General features: G+C 34.4%; 1 long non-coding RNA gene and 1 pseudogene across 4 annotated transcripts in view; both read left to right on the top strand.

The window, feature by feature from the left end:
* LOC140636720 (uncharacterized) overlaps window positions 1-23,008 on the top strand; it is a 484,700-nt gene that overhangs the window by 399,001 nt on the left and 62,691 nt on the right. The gene's annotated exons all lie outside the window — the stretch shown is intronic.
* On the top strand, window positions 7,076-10,171 carry LOC140636270 (glyceraldehyde-3-phosphate dehydrogenase-like; annotated as a pseudogene).

The following is a 23,008-nucleotide window of genomic DNA, read 5'->3' as shown; positions in this document are numbered from 1 at the left end:
TTTCTTTGTTTTTTGGTTTATTTTTATATAAAATGGTCAAACATTTTATAACAGGGCAGAATAATTCCTGTCCTTACTAGGAGTTGACAAAAAGCAGTTGGCATTTAGAGTTGAAAGTTGTGGTATTGTGGGATAAAATATAGGGAAGAAGCATTTTGTGATGCCTCCCCCAAATTCTGGTTATTATGGCCAAATGGTAGTGACAAAGCACTTCTTTTATTAATATTTCACTTCTAGGAGATTCCTTTAACTATCAGGGAAGTATTTTAGCTGTCTGTTGACATAATGACATTAAATTTGGTATTACATATAGCTAGACACTACCAAAGAATTAATGAAATCATGCTATATAGAGAGAATAAAATTTAAACTTCAGATTAATCATGTAGTCAATGTATTTGTACTTACTGAATATGGAATATATACCGTATACCTCTTGCATAATTCCTTTCTGAGTAGGTGAAATACAGTATACATGTTAAATTATGTGAGACTACACAGGCTGGATTTATTCCCTCTTGGGATGAAAGTCTTATTGGGCTGTTGGAATGGTTCATAGCTCCTGCCTCCTCATCTGCTCTTTATTTAGGATAGCAGTGAAGAATCTGTGGAGACTCAATGCACTCAGTGAGATAAGGATAGTGGGAAATATTGGCAGAGTCAATATGGGGTTAAGTTTCTCTGAAAGCTTTTGATTTGGTTGATAGTGCATCCCCTGTGAAGTTGACCATTTCGTTTGCCCTCAGAGCATGCTAAAGTTGACTGTTTCATAAAAGCCATACTCCTGCCAAAGAACTGAGAGGTCTTCAAAGCTTTGCTGTGCAGATTTCAATGGGGAAAACACAAAGCCATTAATTAAGAATGTGAGTATGATCTAGCTCAGAGTTTTAATAATAGAAGGAAATAGCTCTCTGGGATTAGAAAATGACAGAAACATTTTGTCCTCAGGTTCACTTTAGAGATTGCAATGCCTTCTCAGAAACCGGCTGTCCTTTATTTCAGTCAGCTTATCTTTTAGCAGCATATTCTTTCTATTAAAACAAGGAATCAAAATTCCTTAACTTAAATTTTAAAGCATGATTAGTTTGTGAAACCTTCTGTATTTATTTGTTTAACTAAACTGAAGTTGGAGGGGAGTAAATAAACTAACATTTGTTGAGCAACTCTTGTCCCATATTGACACAATGTTAAGTATTTAATTTGTAGAGGAGGTTCTTGAGGAAAAGATCAGAAGATAAATTATAAACTCACTCTGTATTTAGTCCTAGGAGATAGAATAGAAAAATAATTGACAGAGGAAAATATATGTTATAATGAAAATTATGTAGAACAATATACTATTTATATTAAAATATTTAACTATGATTTAAACAATAATTGTCTTGCAAGGCACATAGTAAGTTGTAGTTTGTGGAATTCTCCTCATTTGCCACTGCACATGTCTATATTACCAAAACCCCTCAATATCTATGTATACATCTTCATTTCCATTTGCTTTCAGAACAGATTGAAATACACAAGTTTACAAGGTTTCATTGATTATAATTTAGGTCGATTCCATCTTCAGGCTACAAAGGAGGTATGATATGCTCACCAAGTAAACTATTTCTCAGTGATTTTCAGGATGGATTATTGCTAGTATTGTTTATTAAGGACAATTAAATCCATTTCAGGTTTATAGACAGATGTTAAAGTGAATCTCAGAGGGTCAATTTTTTAAGCATCTTTCTCAAAACAAAATGTTTTAAATTCTTTCTTGCTTTAAGTCTTGGGCTTTGTTTTACTTTTGTACTTGTAAACTAGGCTTCTACTCATTGATTATAATTATTATTCAGTTATTTAGTTTAATTCAGAAACAACTGTAAAAAGATAAATGATCTAAACATAAGATGAACCTCCCATTTTTAACACTGTCTTGTATATTTAATAACTCTGCTTAGTGAACATAATATTGATAAAATCATAGCAAATATATTTAACAAAAATCTGAGAGACACTAATCTGCATGGTAAATTGTTTTGCTTGAAAATAATATGACATAGAAGACATTTTTTTCAATGATTTTTTTAAGAGCTTGAAACAAAAGTCAAGTCACAAGTTGTTTATATAACACGTTAGATCTTTTTTTTTTTTTTTAGATTTTTCAATATATACAGATAGATTTTCAGATATACTTAAGTACCAAGCTTATTCATTATTTTTGCCTTTTTATATTGATAGTTCATTTTAATAAAATTCAAGCTTTCTCAGGAAGTGTTACCATTTGATAGGAATTGAAGTTCTTAGCACATTACTACATTTTTAAACACTGCAATACTATCAAGGCTGCCCTGGTCTCATTTCTCATTCTAGTCCCTAGGATATCCCAGGTTCTCACATTTCTTCAATTGTCAAATATACATGGATGACTCAAAAAGTCCAATTTTCTGCTGAGCTCTCTCTCCTAAGTTCTAGAGTGCAGTCTCCTAATGGAAATGTTCATGTGAATATGTTCCAGATACATTAAACTCTACTGTCCAAAACTAAGCCCCTCAATCCTTACTTCAGTGAATGATATGTGTCACCTAGTTCTAAGACCAGGAACTTGAGGGTGTTTTTTGACTTTCCTTCTACTGTATCCCCCTATACTTAATTGATCATGGAGTTGTGTTGACTGTACCTCCTGCACCATGATGATTACAATAGTGTCTTACCAAATCTCCTGGCTACCATTTTGGCTTTCTCTAATTCACTCACTGAATGATGCCAGCATGATCTTCTTGAAATTAAAATATGGCCATGACACTTTTCTCAGATACCCTAGGCTGCCTAAGATTGCACATAGACTCACAGAATTTATTAGCCTTTTCAGTACTTGACCAGTGGTTTTCTCTTTACACTGTTTTCTAAGTATCACCCTTCCTTCTACCAAACTGTAGACATAGAGAACTCATTCAGTTCTTCAGCTGTGTCAGCTCTGTCTTACTACTGTGACTGTCAACAGACAATCCCTTTGTATGCCCAGAATATTTTTTAATCCTACCTCTCCCTTTTTCCCATTCACTGGCCTAAATCTATATTAAACATCTGTCTGTATGTTTGTCAATTCCTCTAGAAGACTTGCATGGCTTCTCCTAAAACTTCTTCCTTAGTTTCATGCAGAGATCCCTTCATATAGAGCTCCCATTGCACACTACATTCTTCTCAATACCCATCTTATTTTACCAAAACTATTACTTTCATTGCTTACAAAATTAATTGTTATAGGTCTTTCCCACTAGATTGTAATCTACATTCAAAACTTTGTCAATCTTTTTTTAATATGTCTCCTTTGCCTAGGACAATGATCACATAGAAGTGCTTAGTAAATATTTATTGAATATGAGTGGTTAAATATTGGAATAGTGAATCTGGCTGAATAATTTATAAATAGTTTTGCTAGAAATTGTTTATATATCCTCATACTTGCTTATTTCTCAATTCTAAACAAAGTCTAGTGAATTAAAATCTATTCAGAAAGGGCAACCCGGGTGGATCAGTGGTTTGGTGCTGCCTTTCAGCCCAGGGCCTGATCCTGGAGACCCTGGATTGAGTCCCATGTTGGGCTCCCCGCATGGAGCCTGCTTCTCCTTCTGCCTGTGTCTCTGCTTCTCTCTCTCTCAATCTCTCTGTGTCTCTAATGAATAAATGAATAAAATCTTAAAAAAATAATATCTATTCAGAAATATAACATTTAAATATAGTATGATTTTGATATTATGATTAGAAATATATTTAGGACCTCACTGAAAACTTATTACACACAAATGTTAATAGGTATTTTGTCACCTAAGTTCATTTATAATTGAAAATTTGTTCAATATTATGACATGTTCTTTTCTTTTTTTAAATTTAAGGCATATAGCTCAGTGTCTTTATATTTATTATAAACATGATCATTCTTTTTACAATATCATAAGCAAAGAATGAAATTAACCAATTGGCTATTTTTCACAAAGCTCTAATTATTGAAGATTGCCATTTTGCTTTTGTTTAAAACATTTTCTCTCTGATGAATTTGCTCAGACTAACAGTTTTAAATGGGATGATACAAACATATATCACTTACATTAGTTATTTTCCTTTTACAAATAAAAGAAAAAATCTTATTTTGAGATGTCCACTTCTATTTTAGAAAGGGACTAATCTATATTCATAAAATAAGTTCCAAGAAAGCAATGACAGGTTGAAAAATTGCTGCGGGAGTTGTCCAAATGGAATTTGTTTTTGGGAGTGTTGGCATGTGTGTGTTATAAAATGTTAGACAAGTTCTCATAATTTAACATTTCACACATATATAAATATATTTTCACCAAATAGCTTTTTTTGTCTTACCTGAGGAACTAATGCATTAATTATTAAGATGTTGTTAGACTGGAACCAAAAACAACTAGTGTAAAAGTTAACTGGTTTTATGATATTTATTTTTGTTATGACATGACTAAGAAAGAATATACAAAGAAAAATGCAGGATACTGTAATAATCTTGACATTACGAAATTCCAAACCCCAACTCAACCTTAATGTTTGCTATTATTTTTATTTAAGCCATTATTTTTCTCAGAATTCTTCCTTAATACTGACAATTTGCAACCTACTGTCATCAATTTTCTAAGCAACTGTCTTATTTATATCTATTACATGCATCCTTTATAAAGTTTATTTTTTTTTGGAGATAATATGGTCATTTAAATTGAAAACTCAGGAAAATGAACAAACTATTAAAAAATATATTTGATTAACAAAACACAATCAACATTTAAAAAAAAAGTAAAGAATTTTCCTTTACAGTAATGATAAACTATTTAGTATGCTACTGATCTACTGGAAAGTACTTTAAAACTCTTAAGAATATAATGAAAGGTGAAAATATGTGAGGAACTTGATAAAGTTCATGATAATGGTCATGAAATGTAAAGGCATTAATTTCCTTTTGGGGAAAATATGAAATAAAAAAGGACACATGTATTTTACATATATTAAGATATATTACAAAGCTATATTTATTAAAAATATGTTATTGATACCAATCACTCTGACAACTACAATAGTGAGAATATATTTAGTATATAACAGAAGTGACCCCACAAATTTATATTAAAAAGTAGCTTATTTAGATGATTGCACTGAGAAAGTTGATTCACCTTATGGGAAAAATTTCAGAATTTCTATATCACACATGCATTTATTGAAATAAAAACTAAATTATTCGATGCCTTACTATAAAATACAACAAATGGTAAATCTGATAGAAGAAAATATAAGAGAATATCATCATGATTTTTACACACCTCAAAAGGCCCATCTATAGGACAAAAGGAAAGCAAATTGTCATATTGGCAGGGGATATTTACATCAATTACAAAAGATCAATAGCTAAAATATAGAAAAAAACTTCTGCTAATCTGTTAAAAATAAAAAAAAATCAACTTGACATAAACATTAAAAAAGAATATGAGCATTAGTTCATAAGAGGGGAAACCTAAATGGCAAATATGCACTTGCAAAAGATTTATGGGTTTTTTTTTTTTTTTGAGGAGGGGAAAGATATACATTTTACATAGTAATCATAAGAGCACAGGTTATTTCAGTGAAATATCACTTTATATCTTTAATGTTTACCAAAGTTAGAAAGTCAGATAGCAGTAAGAGTTGTAAGTATATGGGAATGTATACCCATGTGAAATATATTCATAATATGTGTGATATATATATGAAATATGTAATATATGTACAGTATATACAAAATACGAATTACATAAATATGTATTACATATGCACATATATATTTTTTAAAGATTTATTTATTCATGAGAGACACAGAGAGAAAGGGAGAGAGAGGAACAGACACAGGTAGAGGGAGAGGCAGGCTCCATGCAGGGAGCCTGATGAACTTGATCCCTGGTCTCCAGGACCACACCCTGGGCTGAAGGCGGTGCTAAACTGCTGAGCCACCGGGGCTGCCCAACATATGCACATATATTTTAGTATATGTTGGTGCATATTGTAATATATACCTAGTATATATTACAGTATAATATATGTATGATCTAGCAATTCTATTCTGGATATATAGCCCAGAGAAATGTTCACACAGGTCTCCAAAGAGACATGAATGAGATTATTCTAAACAGAGCAGTTTTTGAAAGCAAAGAATTAGAGTCAGCCCAAGTGTCACTAAGGATAACTATATTTAATGTATTATAAATTTGTATTAGTATTAATTTGTATTAATACTAATTTGTATTAGTATTTGTATTAGTATTAGTTGTTGTTAATACAAAGCTGTTAAAAGAACTGTGTAAATAAGAGCAACATGACTAAATATAAAAAAATGTCGAGGTAAAATGTGAAAGAGAATGTTATTTGTAGTGCTATATCAGTTATGAAAATTCCATAAACACAAAACATGTATTATTTGCTCTGGAATAATAAATATGTAAATAAATGACAGGCAGATAAATTGCAAGATATGCATTAAATTTATTAAAGTTGGTGCCTCTTGGAAGAAAAAAGAAAAATTAGGAATCAAGAGATAAAAGTGAACATATAGATTTATGTAGAAATCAATGATAAGGCTATAGCATGGGCGGAGAATCATGATCAGTGCAGTTTCTGTGTACTTAGGATCTTAATTAAATGAATAATAAATAAAAAACCTATTTTTTTAAACTTTAGGCTATATGCTGGAAAGTTATTTTCATTATTATTTACTAAATGTTTCTAGTAGGAAATAAAGCAAATGACTACATTTGGGGAAAATTAAATATAAAGATTTAATGCAATCAAATCAAAATAAAAATTATACCTAGCCAAACACTAGTGCTTCCATGTAACAATACTTAGGAATCATTGGCTGAGTAATATAGCGGATGAAAATATTAGCTGTCTTTTATTAAACAACTTCTAATACTAATTACAATCATTCTTAAGAATAGAATGTTTCAATTTACAGAAAGATAACTGGAATGAACCAAATAATAAAGCTTCAAAATGTAAAAAAGAAAAAATTAACATAAATTCTAGGGAGACATTTGGCTCTCTGCTCCTCCACGTTAGACAGACGCATCTTCTGGTGCAGTGCCCGCCGCAACCCCGAGACACGATGGTGAAGGTCGGAGTGAACAGATTTGGCCGTATTGGGCTCCTGGTCACCAGGGCTGCTTTTACCTCTGGCAAAGTGGATATTGTCGCCATCAATGAACCCTTCATTGATCTCAACTACATGGTGTATATGTTTCAGTATGATTCTACCCACGGCAAATTCCACCGCACGGTCAAGGCTGAGAACAGGAAACTTGTCATCAATGGGAAGTCCATCTCCATCTTCCAGGAGTGAGATCCCGCCAACATCAAATGGGGTGATGCTGGTGCTGAGTATGTTGTGGAGTCCACTGGGGTCTTCACCACCATGGAGAAGGCTGGAGAAGGCTCACCTGAAGGTCAGGGCCAAGAGGGTCATCATCTCTGCTCCTTCTGCTGATGTCCCCATGTTTGTGATGGACATGACCCACGAGAAGTAGGACAACTCCCTCAAGATTGTCAGCAATGCCTCCTGCACCACCAACTGCTTGGTTCCTCTGGCCAAAGTCATCCATGACTACTTCGGCATCGTGGAGGGCCTCATGACCACCGTCCATGCCATCACTGCCACCCAGAACACTGTGGACGGCCCCTCTGGGAAGCTGTGGCATGACAGCTGAGGGGCTGTCCAGAACATCATCCCTGCTTCCACTGGCACTGCCAAAGCTGTGGGCAAGGTCATCCCTGAGCTGAACGGGAAGCTCTCTGGCATGGCCTTCCGTGTCCCCACTCCCAACGTGTCAGTTGTGGATCTGACCTGCCGCCTGGAGAAAGCTGCCAAATATGAGGAGATCAAGAAGGTAGTGGAAGCAGGCATAAGAGGGCCCCTCAAGGGCATCCTGGGCTACACTGAGGACCAGGCTGTCTCCTGTGACTTCAACAGTGACACCCACTCTTCCATCTTCGATGCTGGGGCTGGCATTGCCCTCAATGACCACTTCATCAAGCTCATTTCCTGGTATGACAATGAATTCAGCTACAGCAACTGGCTGGTGGTTCTCATGGTCCACATGGCCTCCAAGGAGTAAGAGCCTCCTGGACCACCAGCCCCAGCAAGAACAAGAGGAAGAGAGAGGCCCTCAGCTGCTGGGGAGTCCCTGCCCCAACTTAATCCCCCAACACAATGAGAATCTTCTGACCTCCAATTTACATCCCAGGCCCCTAGGAAGGGGAGGGGCTTCAGGAGCTCTACCTTGTCATGTACCATCAATAAAGTATACTGTACTCCCCCCTCAAAAAATTCTAGGGAGACATTTGAAAATATCCATTGAAGTGGGAGATGTTGACATATATCTTACACTTTTTGAGAGTTTTTTTTTTAATTTTATTTATTTAATCATGAAAGATACAGAGAGAGGCAGAGACATAGGCAGAGGGAGGAGCAGCCTCCTTGTGAAGAGCCTGATGTGGGACTCAATCCCAGGACCCCAGGATCACAACCTGAGCTGAAGGCAGACCTCAACCACTGAGCCATCTGTGCATCCCAATTTTTGAGAGTTCAATTAAAATTAGTAAAGTGTTTGGAGATTTTATTCTCATAAAAATATCACTTACCAAAAGAGATTCTAGAGCATACATTAAAGAACATATAAAAGAATGTCCATTGCATTATTGTACATAATGGCAAAATCTGAAAATAACCCAAATATTCCTTAATAGGAGATGGATAAATAAAATTTTGCCCTTTTGAAGAATGAAATATTGTAGAACAGTGAAAGTAGATATATGCACCTATGTTAAAACTCTTAAAGAAGAAGGAGGAAAAGAACAATAAGAATCAGGAGAAAAAAAGGGAATAAAAAAGGCAAGTTCAAATAGTAGTTACATCTTGAGAAGAAGCAGAGGGAATGGAATTGGGAATGAACTTGTAGATTTTGGAGATTTTGATGATATTCCAATTCTTGGGTTGGATGGTAGGTTCAGAGGTTTTCGTTTTATTGTGAACTTTTCAGTTTAGACATATATGCTGTGCACTTTCCTTTGTATAAATTGAGCATTATTATGCAATGTGAACAATCTAAAATTAGTGCAAAATTTAATTCCCTGTCATATTTCCAACTCATAAACAGTACCAGCACATAACAGGTCCTTTATACATATTTGATAAACCATAGCATGAACCATTAAGAGCACATTTTAAATATTTACAGTGTGAGGACAAAGACTTCAAAATAGTTATGAAAAAAGGAGGGCAAAAGAGTACAGAACAATGAAGCATTTTGATAGATAATAAAGCCCAAGTTAGGACATAAAAGAAAGTCTATGACTGAGAGGCATTTCTTAAAACATTGAATCCACTTAACCAGATGTCATTTCACTAACAGTAAAAAGAGCTGTGGAGTTCTTTGTATTTATAATCTTAAAATCTTCTTCTTAGAGCCAGAAGACTAAGACCAAACAGAAATAAGTATCATTAAAATCTAAGACGCAGAATTTATTTGTGAAACATGTTACAGGAAATTTAATTCATAAAACAACCTTTTCAGGCAGAGGTCATCAGAATTTTAAGATTCTTGACAATTGTCAACTATCCTTTCAAGTTACTAAAGTGCTAAACTTGCTTTTAGGTAGCATGAAATTCTCAGTACCAAGATATCAATTACTCCACCTTCATTTTAGGTGGACAAAAGGAAATTAAAACTAATTACTGTGTTGTGTGAGTGGTACTATTTATCGAAGGTTTGTAAATGAATAATGTTCAACTGATAATTCAGAGAAAAAGTCTTTATTCAATGGATATATTTCTTCGGGTAGGTTAGCAAATATGTGATTGTTTTACACAAAACCTTTGGCGAAGCCACAGAAGAGCTATATTACAGTCTAAAAATATACTTCTAACACAAATCACATAATATGGCAAGGCTTTCTCATCATCACCCAGCAAACCTTTGCTGCATAATTTAGTGGTGAGAGCCAGGCTACTGTGGCCCAAATCTTGGCTCTAGAAGAACTGTCTGAATGACTTTGGGCAAATTTCTATATTTCTCAATTTCTCTTTGCATTACTATCCTCATCTGAAAGTGGAAAGTGATAATAACAATTCATAGTTATTATGAAAATTGATGTTCAACACATGGTAGAAAAATCAATAAATAATTTGTTCCTTAAATAATTTCATGGTGTTATAATAAATAAGAGCTAATTTGTCAAATAGCATCATATATCGTCTTTGAGTCGTTATTCATACTGCTAGACACAGTACTTGTTACATAGTGTACACTTAGTAAAGAATAGACATATTTGGGGATGCTTTTCATGAATTTTTCAATCCAAGTCTTTCTCGACAAGCTACTGATACAGATTATAAAGAAAAAACAACACTGAGAGATGGCTGGTACTGGGAGTAGGGCAAACGTTGAGGTGTATAGCATAAATGCTGCATAAATGTATAGCATAAATGCTGCAAATAGTCTTCCCTTTCTATCGTATTGTCATCTCTACATTTCACACTGATGAAAGTTGACAGGCTATTGAGAAATTCCCTAAAGTCTTGATTAATTCAAATAACATTTATCAAGCAGGTTATTAACAACAGTCATTATACTGTGGTCAGCAAACAAAATGTTCCAGTTCTAGTGGAGCTGTTGCAGATACTGGTGGGAAAATGTGCAATCACAAGAGTATCATTTTTAAATAATTTTTCTGAAAAATAAAAATAGGAAAGGAATTTGTTTATTTTTTCTTCTATTATATGATATCTGGGCAGAGAAGCAAATTACTTTACCTCAAAATTTATTTGTGAAATAGTGGTATGGGGTGGTGAGTCAAAGAGAAAATCCTTTCCTGTAAGAGCTCTCACAGCAAACATTTAGGATTTTCCTGGTAAAATGTGTAATTCCTTTTTATACTTTCTCTTTTTTTCTAATTAGAAGTTATTCTCAGTTATTAGGACTAGGGACATTAGTTTATAGAGCCTTAGAGTGTTTCTGGAAAAATGGATTCTTTTATGCCATCATGAAGATTAATTTGTTGGGGCACCTGGGTGGCTCAGTCATTAAGAGTTGGACTCTTGATTTTGGCTCTGGTCATGATCTTGGGGTCATGAGATCAATGGGAGCCTGGGTTCCGCACTGAGTGTGGAGCATGCTTAGGATTCTGTCTCCCTCTCCCTTCGCCTCTCCACACTACCCCTCTCCACCTTAAATAAATAAATGCATCTCTGGGAAATAAAAGATTAATTTATTGAAGGAATCCAGGTGAGAATTGGAAGTCACATAAACTCACTTTCTCTTCTACTTAGAGAGTATTATATCGAACGTGTATAAAATTAAACCTATGCAGTATTAAAAATTAGTATGTGTATACATGTCCACACTGTATGGCTATTCATGGTATTGACTTTAATGGTGTACTTGGATGGATTAGATTTTAGTACAAAGTAAATTAAATAGCTATGATTGCTTATGCTATTTCCCGAAGTTAAGCTAGTTTCTTTTGGAAGGGTCTGGCCATTGCAGATACTGAATTTAATGTTTGTTCACTTAATCAAGGTTTTATTACTCAGTCTTTAAAAAGCTATTCCACATGAAAATATCATTCCCTTCTTCCTTCCTTCTGAGCAGACTCCAACCCAGGAAAAGAGGGATTTAAACCTGTTTCCAGAAAATACACAAAATATTATGATACAGCATGGTCTGACTTTCACATCTTAAAAGCTGGAACGTGTCTTTGCTAACTTGCAGTAGGCTATGAAATAATTACGTTGTGTGCTAAATGGCATTTTTCACTTTTCATTTGTGCTTCAACACTCAGTTTTCAGTAGATCATTTAGAGAGGATCAGCATTCTTTGGAAACTAAAAACACACCACAGGTCAGGGCTGCACGGCCTGATGGGAAAAGAATGCGGTCCACAAAGGTGGTCTTTGTGAGACATGACGACATGTGAGTATCTGTTACAGAATTGGCATGCTCACGCTTCCCCTAGTGTCTGCTTCTGAAACACTAAACTCATCTGGTTTGCAAGGCACGACTCAAGGAAACAAGAAGGCTTTTAAGGCACCCAACCCCTTGCTCCAGAACAAGGATTAATTTCACACATTTAGGTGAACTCCTTCAGCATGGGGGCTTGATGTTGTGCAGTGGATTTTGGTAAAGGACTATTCAGTTTGTTGACTTTTTTTTAATGGGACTCAGCTCCTAAGGTTCAAAGGGATCATTGGATTAATAGGAACATTGACAATTTCTAGAAATGTATTGAGTGCTCTTATTGCCTTATTCTTTTCATAGAATCTTGAGCTGTTTTATCAACAGAGATAGCAACAATTACTAACATTTAATGCTGGAAGGTTATTTCTTCAGGACTATTTTGAAAATGGGGCACCTAAAAGTTTTAAAAGCTATGTTAAAAATGACTTTATTAATATTTGAAAATATTTTCTATTTGAAAAAAAATCTTCAGTGTTTATATTTTATCTATGTACCAAATTGAATCTCTTTTCCACTTCTAGCTCATGGAACAGTCTGCCACCGTTAGCATCAAAGATGAGTGATCTAAACTGTTACATCTGATCTTAAATAAAAGCCCAATTTCAATGGCTAGATAACTTGGGTTTTTAGTTCTTTTCCTGTTTAATTCAATGCTTATTGTGTCATTTGATTCTCTCATTTAAAATATTTTTCTCTCAATTTATATTCACCACATTTTCAATCATTGGGAAATCTCTAGGAATTTTCTGTGTCAGATTTATGAGGAAGCCAATATCTTTAGCACCTTATTTTTTTGACAATTCAAAGTAGTTTAAAACCACTGACTTATTATGCCATTACTATGAGTAAGACAGTATCATTTTTATTGACAGGGAAAGACTGAATTAAAGTTTTCTATAATGACATTATTAGTTGGAGATAATGTGTATCACTTTGCTCTATAATTCCAAAACTTGGGCATTTTCTGAAATAATAATTCCAGTTATTTTCTCTTTCCCTTTATCTTTCATCATTACATGTAGTTTTTGTTTTGTTTTAGTTTTTATTTACATGCACGCCACTAATATAACATCTATCTTACTCTATACTCACTTTTTAAATCTTTCTGTAATAATGATGTGCTCTACAGTCAACATGTATATAGGCTTTTATACTTTACACATGCTTTTTTTTTTTTTTAGGATTTTGTTTATTTATTCATGAGAGACACAGAGAAAGAGAGGCAGAGACCTAGGCAGAGGAAGAGGCAGGCTCCCTGTGGGGAGCCTAATGCAGGATTTGATCCCTGGACTCAATCTGGGGACTCTGAGATCACGACCTGAGCCAAAGGCAGATGCTCAACCACTGAGTCACTCAGGTACCCCAACACATGATTTCATGTGTATTATCACATTTGTTCCTCATTATCCCTCTAGGTAGTGAAGGCCTTACCCAAGGTCATACTATTTCATGGCAGAATGGAAACCAGAGGCAGGACTGCTGATTTTAAAGTTTCCCCCCTTTCCTCTTTCCATAACTTCCTTTTGTATGGAAAAAAAAGTATTACTATGTTTTCCATCTTTAAAAAGTCATGCATATCACTATTTTATGTCAAATGGGGAGGATATCCAAACTGTCCTCCCAGAGGCATGCTTGCACACAAAGGACAGATTTTTTTTGCTCTTCTTAATCATGAAGTCGTTATCATCAAAACTGATTGTAAATAGATGTATATCAACTCTCGTAAAGGGAGTGTATTTATTTTTTCTGGTAGAATGATTTCAATGGAAATCCCCAAAGTAAGAAAAAGCAGTAAGAATCACAGTCAATAAAACTGATAGTATAGAAACTTTAACAATGGTTAAAATAAAAATATATCACCTTATAACTGACTGGAAGTTTTTCTCCAACACTAACATTGATGATTTTATATTTATATGGGTAGATTATATTCTATTTTTTTCTGTGGTGTCCTTCTCTTGTTTTCCCAATGACTAATGCAATAGAATTATAAGAAATTATAAAGGAATACTATGCCAACCTCTAATTCTACTGTGTTAATATTGTTTCTCTTTTTTTAAACTATATTCCATAGTTTTGTTTGTGCTTAAATTTTTGAAAACATTATGATATTCTATATGTCATCTACCATTATCACTTATCATTTAGGAAAAATTATTTCAGTTAATAGCAAGTGGTTATATTTAATTTAATGTAATTACTTGATATCATGCCCATTTAATGTTTTCATACTTTTTTTTACATTTATCATTTACCATATAGTAGATTTAATGTAAAAGCCCATGTTTTTGTAGCTAGCAGTCCACCATTGCTTTTGCAAAGAGGTGCAGGCTATGGTTAGATTCCTTTTTAATTTTATTTCGTTTGAAGATGAAATGGATGATACTCATCTCTGGAAGGCTATAGGTTTCAGATGGTAGGATCATATAATTTATCTCCCATGTAGGAATATTTTTGAAACTGAAAGAAGATACTAGAAGTAAATCATTCTGGGCAATAAATTTTTTTAAAGATTTATTTGAGAGAGAGAATGGGAGGGACAGAAGGAGAGAGAGTCCCAAGCAGACCATGCTGAGCCTGATGCAGGGCTCAAGGCAGTGCTTGACACAGGACTCCACATGGGGCTTGGTCCCACAACCATGAGATCATGACTAGGGCCAAAACCATAAGTCACTTAAATGACTGCACCACCCAGGCACCCCATTCTGGACAATGAATTAAAAATGTTATTTCCTTGGGAGAACTGATATATATATAGGCCCTCTAGTTTTAACTAAGTCCAAAATACTGTTTTTTGAGAAACCATTTTATAATACAAATAAAAGCACTAGAAATACCCTTGTTTATAATTTTATGCTGTGATAGTGCCACACTGTCAGCACCGTTAAAGAGGAGACACTGGCTACTTTGTGAGAAGTATGCCAAACTCGGCCTCATTAAGCAGACATCAACTTAAAGAAATGCATACTACAAACTCCTGTGTAAGAATTTTCAATTCTTTTTATTTTTCTTTTTTTAAAGATTTTATTTCTTTATTTGAGAGAGAAAGAGCATACAAGTGTGCACGTGAGTGCAGGCAAAGGGAGAGGGAGAAGCAGACTCCCTGCTGAGCAGAGAGCCTAACATGGGGCTTGATCCCAGGACCCTGGGATCATGTCCTGAGTCGAAGGCAGACACTCAACTGACTGAGCCACCCAGGACCCCCTAGATTCTCTTTTTAAAGTAAAAGTTAAACCAAATATTTAATAGGTGTACACTTTTATCCATTCTTTGGTCTTCATAATAGAGATCTTAAACTCATCAGTACTTTTCATTGGAAGTTGAGATCAGAGAGAATCTGATAGGATTAATTCACTTCTTTGAATGGGGTTAAAAGAACAAATGGATCCTGCAATAGCTGATCATTAAGGAAGATCTGTCTTTTTCAAATGTTAAGATCCATTCATAAGATGCAGCACATGCACATAAATATTTTAGGTTTGATAGTGCTAAGATTTTTTTTTCACATTACATTCCACGACCACAGTTGTACAGTATCTATTGCATTTCCTCCCAATCCCCCATGCTGTGGTGACTCTGCATGGAGCAGATTCTCACAGGACAGAGGCTAGGCACTAGAAGTATCTTTACATTGGAGAGGAAATTTAAAATACATTTCCTGAAAGAGTTCTGTATTTAAGTTATAAAAATAAGAACAAAATAAGACACAAATTCAGAGGGGCACAGAAACACTGGTGATAGGGAATTGGGAAAGACAGAATGGATATGGAGTGTCACAAAGTACTGAAGAAGAAAATGGAGCCCTAAAAAGTTGAGATTGGGTATTTGGAATTGATTTGAAACAACATAAAAAGCAGTCTAAACACATATGAGTATAAAGTATCTGTTCCCAGGACCTGCCTGGAGCATGTATTGAAGCAAGGATTCATGAGTATGGCAAAAAGTTAAAATAAATGAACCTGTGCTATGGGTGGAGAAATTACATTTTGCTTATATGAATAATTTAGGTAGAAATATATTCATCAACTTTTAATTACTATAAAATGGAATTTGGATATTATACGATATAGTGCTCTCTCTTCAAAGAATTGATGGTTGTCCTTGGTCTTTCTGATAGAGATAATTGGAAGTCTCCTTCTTTCAAGTGACAATTTTCATTCACAATCATTCTCAGCCTACTAATTTAGTTTTTCAAAATTATTTTTAAGAATAGCCTATGAATATCAGTTCATCATTGCTTTACTTCTATCAAAGATCACTGAAGATTTCTATCTACTACTACCAAGGCCATAGCTATTGTCCATAGATGGTCACCACAAACAATGCAGAGTCCAAAGGCAAAGCCTGACCCAGGGCTCTTGCACTCCTTAAATTAATTTCCTGCTTTTCTGGCCTAATGCCCATTCTACTATCCAGGAACTCTGAATTATCAAAAGCCCCTTTTTAATTTGTGGTAGTCTGGACTACCAATTTCTCAACTCTGGTGTACCTTTGTCTTTCCAGTGTGATCTTTTCTGTATCACAAGTAAATTCTCAAAAAATTCAGACTTTATTGGCCAACATGATACAGAAGTTTTAAAATTTGTACATTATGAAACATTCTGACTTAGATAGTTTTGAATAAATTTCCTGCAAAGCCATGTAGTTGTAGCATATTTTCAGAAGGGAGTTTAGGAATATGTTTTAATAATTAATATTCCAGTTTATTTTTATTTTCCAATTGTGAGGACAATCAATAATTTACATCCTTAATTAATATTCCTTTAAAATATAGACATACTTACAAAGAAATGGACAGAGTTGTATATTGCATTCTTTTAAAATTTTTAATCTATTTACAGGCATACTTACTTATTGTTATTTTTCATTTTTTATTTTGGATAATGATAAACTTACACAAAAGTAGAGAGATAGGCTAATGACCTCTCCTGTCATTCAGCATCAATAATTATTAACTCATGGCAATTTTAATTTATCTCTACCCTCATCCATTTCCTTTCTCTACTGATTTATGTTGAAGAAAATCCAAGACATTATATCACTTTATATGTAAATATTTCAGCATGTAACTTCAAAACATGAGAACTGTAAAAAAACACTATCCAGTAGCATTATCACTTCTGAAAACACTATTAATATCATCAAATATTATTAGTAAGTGTTCACATTGGCCAAAATAGTTTGTTTTAATCACCTAAAACTATTGTCTTCTTTATTGATTTATTTTTAATCAATAGACTTCATCACTTGTTTAAAATGTTCTGATTGAATCCCCATTAGATGAAGATGTTACTTTGCATCTTTCTATGGACTGTACTGTGCACTTCCCAAAATCATATACTGAAGCTTTAACTTCCAACATGACCATATTTGGGGAGAGGACCTATAAAGACAGAGTGAAGATTAAATAAGACCATAATGGTAGGGCCTTAATCTGTCAGGACTGCTGTCCTTATAAGAAGAGGAAGAGATCCCATAGATCTCTCTTTCTCTTTCTTCTCACAGAGAAGAAAAGTCACATGAGGACACAGGGAGAAGGGCTGTCTGTGAGTCAGGGTGATCTTTACCAGACACTAATACTGATGGCACTTTGATCTCGAGCTTCCAGGCCCCAACCTGTCGGAAAATAAATATCTATTGTTCAAGCTATCTTGTCTCTAGTATTTTGTTATGACTAAGTTAAATAAAACATCCCCTTGTACTTCCCTGTATTAGGAGCTAAATGTTTACCAGTTATCAATCTATTGCTTTTCATTTCCAAATCCACCCTTCATTACCTTGCTTATATTGGAACATAATTTCTCTTGATGTTTAGTTTTATTAGTAGAGATTGCCAAAGAGATTCTAGAGGAAGAAAGGAATTCTGCCTCCTGGCTCTAGTGTGTTCTTCTGGCTGTCTTCTGCAGTGCAAGGTGGCCAGCAGTGCAAGGCACTTCCTGAGGATGACTTCCCTGGCACCCCTTTGAGCATTTATGCAATAAGTTCCAGGATACAGCACCTTCCTGTGGCAGGAATTTCTCAACCACCTCACAAAGTGGTTTTCCAAGGAGTTCCTCTGGTGTGGAATCTTCTCTTGGACTCCAGAGAGAAGATTATCAGTAAATCCCTCCATATGGCACTTCAGTGAATCTTCTATTCAGTGTATCTTGACCCAATCCTCTCCCATGAGATCTAGATCTCATCCCTAGTTGGTAGTCTCTGTCTGATTTCAGGATTCCTCTTTTGAGTTTTCTGTTCTGGCACTTGGGCCAGTGGCTACTCCCTATATCTGCCTGTCTTATATTATTTAGAATTCTCCTTACTCCATACTACCTAATCCTTTATTATACCAATCCTGAAGTATAGCTAATCATTCTTTATATTAAACTTTTCCTGTCCAAATTACTATATGGTTTCTGTCTCTTGGTTAGACCCAGGCTGATATAAAAGACTTGATATGATCAGATCCAAATTCAGTTTTTGTTTTTGTTAAATTTTTGCAAGACTACTTTGTAGGCTTTTATATATTCATCAGTAGGTACATGATGCCTAGATTTCTGTCTAGATTTCTGTTTAATGCTTAGATATTAGCAGTCATTGATATTATCCATTTAATTAATTCATTAGGTTTGAAAAGTTGATGTTTTTCCTGTCTTTATTGATATATAATTGACAAGTAAAATGTAAGATATTTGAAATGTACAATGTGTGCACTTGATTTGATTTGATACATGTATATACATTCTGAAAGCATTCCCACGATTGAATTAATTAACATATCCATCACCTCGCATATTTACTTTTATTGTGTTGTGTGTGAAAACATTTAAGTTCTTACTCTCTACCCTCAGCATATTTTAGTTACACAATATAGTATTTTCAAGATATTCTAATTTTATTATTCCTTTTTCTAAAGAATAACTGGAAAACTTCTATAAAATAGATGCACACTTTCATCAACTGTTTGGTTACTCTGAGATATAGGTGATAAAGGAAAGATACAATAAATACATAACTATGTTTGGCTTTTTCTTTCCCCTTGATTAACTTTTCAAATCATGCTTCATTTCATTTTAAAAATAATAATTTTTATTTGCTAGTATCTATCAAAGTGTCTTTTGGGGGGTCATTGCTGTGAACTCATGGAAATAAATACATTTCATATGTTCACTATGCTGCAGTTATCCTTATTAGTATTCTAATTCTCCCAACTTTGGTTATTTGGGTCTTTTCCAGATGGTTTCTGAATCCTCATTTTCTATTATGATGAGATAGTTCATGTTTATCTTTCCTCTGTTAAGTCTAGAATCCACCATTTCTCTAACGAACATTTTTATCTTTGTTATGAAATCCCTAACTATGGATTCTTGGGATGCTTATTGCTTTAAGATTAGTCTAGATAAGTTTGGTGTTCAGAAATAAGAAATAGATATTTTTTAAGAGAAAACATATCAAATTTATACTGCTATTTCCAATTAAAAATGAAGATTTAAAGTTTTACATTTTTGGTGTTATATGTATATCTCTCTTCTTCTATACTATAGTCTTAGATCCCAAAGGACATGTAAGCTTATTCTACTTTCTATACACTCTTCCCATACATCTTTCATTTTTTTTATATAGTTGTACTTTATCTACCTTTCCTGGACATTTAACAATTTCTATTTTTCTAAGTGTCCTTTTTAGGAATGCGTGTTGAATTTGGGACAAGTTTTTTCAGCATCCCTGGGATATACATATAATTTGTCTTTGTAGATTTATTATTATGACATACTATATTAATGGATTTCCTAATATTGAACCAGTTGTGCATCTTTTAAATGTCTGATTATTTTGTTAATGTGCGATTGGATTCTCTTTATTATTTCACTTAGTACTTTTTCATTGATATTCATAAGTGATAGTAGTTTTTAATTTATTTTTTATAATATTGCTATCAGAATTATATATCAATGTTATATTTGCTCTATAAAAAGAATTTGAAAGTTTGCCTTCCTTTTTTATGCTTTGGAAAATTTTATGTAATATTGGGACCTTTAATATATTGTTAGAATTTTACTGTGAAATCATCTGGACCTAGCTCTTTTTGGAGGGTTAATTACAGTAGTATGCTAGAACTTGCTCAAATCACCTTTCAGCAACAGATTGTTAAATTTTTAGGTATTTTATAAGCTCACTGTTGAATACAGCCACTCTTAAATAATGTAGAATCAATCAAAACAATGTTTCAATCTCTGCAACTATACAAACAGTAAAGGAAGAGTTAGCAAGAATATAGTGAGTAATGAATATATCCAACCCCAAAAGTTTTTATCTCTGTTATCCTTCCCTCCTATCCTTCCCTATCTCCTATCCCCATATCTAGACAACCATGGCAGCACAATTTTTTAGTATAATTATTTTGAGATTTACTTATGTTGTTGCATGTACCAACAGTCCATATATCATTGTTATATATTATACATTCTATGGATATGTCCCAGTGTTTTTATCTACTTATCTTTCAATAGGCATTAGGGTTATTTCTAGTTTTTGGCTATTGCTGAATATCTTTCCATGAGCTTATTTGCCACTGCATATCTTATTTGTAGGAGTATCTATTCAAATCTTTGGCCATTTTTGATTGGGTTGTTTGTTTTTCATTGCAGAATTTGAGAGTTCTTTATATATTCTGGATGCATATTCTTTTTCAGACATTTGTTTCACAAAATTGTTTCATTTTTGTGACAATGTAATTTAAATAGGAACATTTTTAAGTATGTTGATGAAGTTTAATTTAACAAATTGTTTTATGGGCTGCATTTTTGCCTAACCCAGATCACAAAGATATTATCTTCCTTTTTTCTAGAAGTTTTATATTTTTATTTTTTTAGTTTTATATTTAGATCTATGTTTTTTTTTTTTTTAAGATTTTATTTATTTACTCATGAGAGACACAGAGAGGGAGAGGCAGAGACACAGGCAGAGGGAGAAGCAGGCTCCATGCAAGGAGCTGGATGTGAGACTCAATCCCAGCGCTTGATCCTGGGACTCCAGGGATCATGCTCTGAGCCAGAGGCAGGCGCTTAACTGCTGAGCCACCCAAGGCATCCCAGATCTAAGATTTTTTTGATTAAGTTTCTGTTTATAGTGCAAAGTATGTGTCAAAGTTCATTTTTCTGCATGTGGATTTCCAATTTTTCCAGTATTGTTTGTTGAAAACTCTATCCTTTCTCCACTGAATTGCCTTTGCACCATTGTCCAAAGACTTCATTCTTCTTCTATGATATTTTTCACGGTATATATATACTTTGGTTTATATATATATATATATATATATATATATATATATATATACACTTTGGTATATACTTGGTATATACTATACCAAACTTATAGTTTGGTTTTCATTTCTGGCAGAATATTTTTCTTTTTAAAAAATATTTTGTCCCAGGGGTGCATGGGTGGCTCAGTTGGTTAAACCTCTGCCTTAAGCTCAGGTCATGATTCCAGAGTCCTGGGATCAAGCTCCAGGTCAGGCTCCCTGCCTTCAGGGAACCTGCTTTTCCTTTCCCTTTGCCGCTCAAGTCATGATCCTGGGGTCCTGGAATTGAGCCTTGTGTCCAGCTCCCTGCTCAGTGGGGAGTGGCTTCTCCCTCTACCTATTCCCCTCCACTCCACTTATGCTCTCTCTCTCTCTCTCAAATAAATAAAATCTTAAAAAACAAAATAAACATTTTTTGTCCTGATATCTGTGAGCTCCTTTTTCTTTCTTTTTTTTTTTTTTTTAAGATTTTATTTATTTATTCATGAGAGAGAGAGAGAGAGAGAGAGAGAGGCAGAGACACAGGCAAAGGGAGAAGCAGGCTCCATGCAGGGAGCCTGATGTGAGACTTGATCCCCGGACTCCAGGATCAGGCCTTGGGCTGAAGGCGGTGCTAAACCGCTGAGCCACCTGGGCTGCCCTGTTAGCTCCTTTTTCAAATATACTTTTAGTATAACGTCTCATTCCTAAATTTTTCTACTTCTGATCTATGCTTTTCTTTCATATCTTATATAACTGTCTTAATTTCTGTTAACCCCTCTTAATTAGAGTTGTTTTCTCAGTTGTTAGGCCTGCCTCTTTGAACTTATCTTTATATTTCCCCTCTCACAATAATCCCATGTGGAGTTTCTCTTTCTCTTGTCTCTAGAATGTCTTCTGGCTCAATTTAGATTTTATTCCCAGGAGTTTCTCTTCAGTGAGACTTCTTCTGAAGAGGATTGTATTTCTCAGGATTCTCCAGAAAAATAGAACTAATAGGGGATTTATGTATCTATCATATTTCTGTAATCTAGCTGAAGAGAGATATTGTAAGGAACCGGTTTACATTATTATGGAGACTGACAAGTCCCAAGATCTACAGGATGAATCAGCAAGCTGGAAACCCAAAAGAACTGATGGTGTGGTTCTAATCTGCATCTGATAAACTGGAGATCCAGGAAGAGCTATTGTTTCAGTTCAAATCCAAAAGCCGGAAAAAGCTGATGTCCCAGTTTGAAGGCAGTTAGGTGGGAGAAACATTCTCTTCTTTAGGGGAAGGTCAGCCTTTTTGTTCTATTCAGGCCTTTATGTATTTGGATGAGGCCCCCTCACATTTGGGAGAGCAATCTGCATTATTCAGTCTACTGACTTTAATGTAATATCACCCAAAACACCTTCACAGAAACATTCAGAATAATATTTGACCAAATATCTTGGCACTTCATGGCCCAGTCATATTGATCACACAGTTAACTATAAGTTCTTTGATGATTTTCTAGTGTTCTTTTAGTTCAGAACAATCTAGCTTTCCTGATGTCTCCTTATACCCTTACATCAAAGCCTGTGGTGTCCCCTCCTAATTTTGAATTCTATTCTCATACTGGCTCTCCAGACTTTGCACACAAAGTAAATACGTAAGGAACAAATATCTTCTGGCAATTTCGGTGTTCTCTGACTTTCAGAACTGCAGGGGTCCCTTTGCTTTCCCTTGGTTTCTT

The sequence above is a fragment of the Canis lupus genome, chromosome 7 (assembly GCF_048164855.1).
Source record: "Canis lupus baileyi chromosome 7, mCanLup2.hap1, whole genome shotgun sequence".
NCBI classification, from domain to species: Eukaryota; Metazoa; Chordata; class Mammalia; order Carnivora; family Canidae; genus Canis; species Canis lupus.
This window is presented reverse-complemented; position numbering and strand designations above follow the sequence as displayed.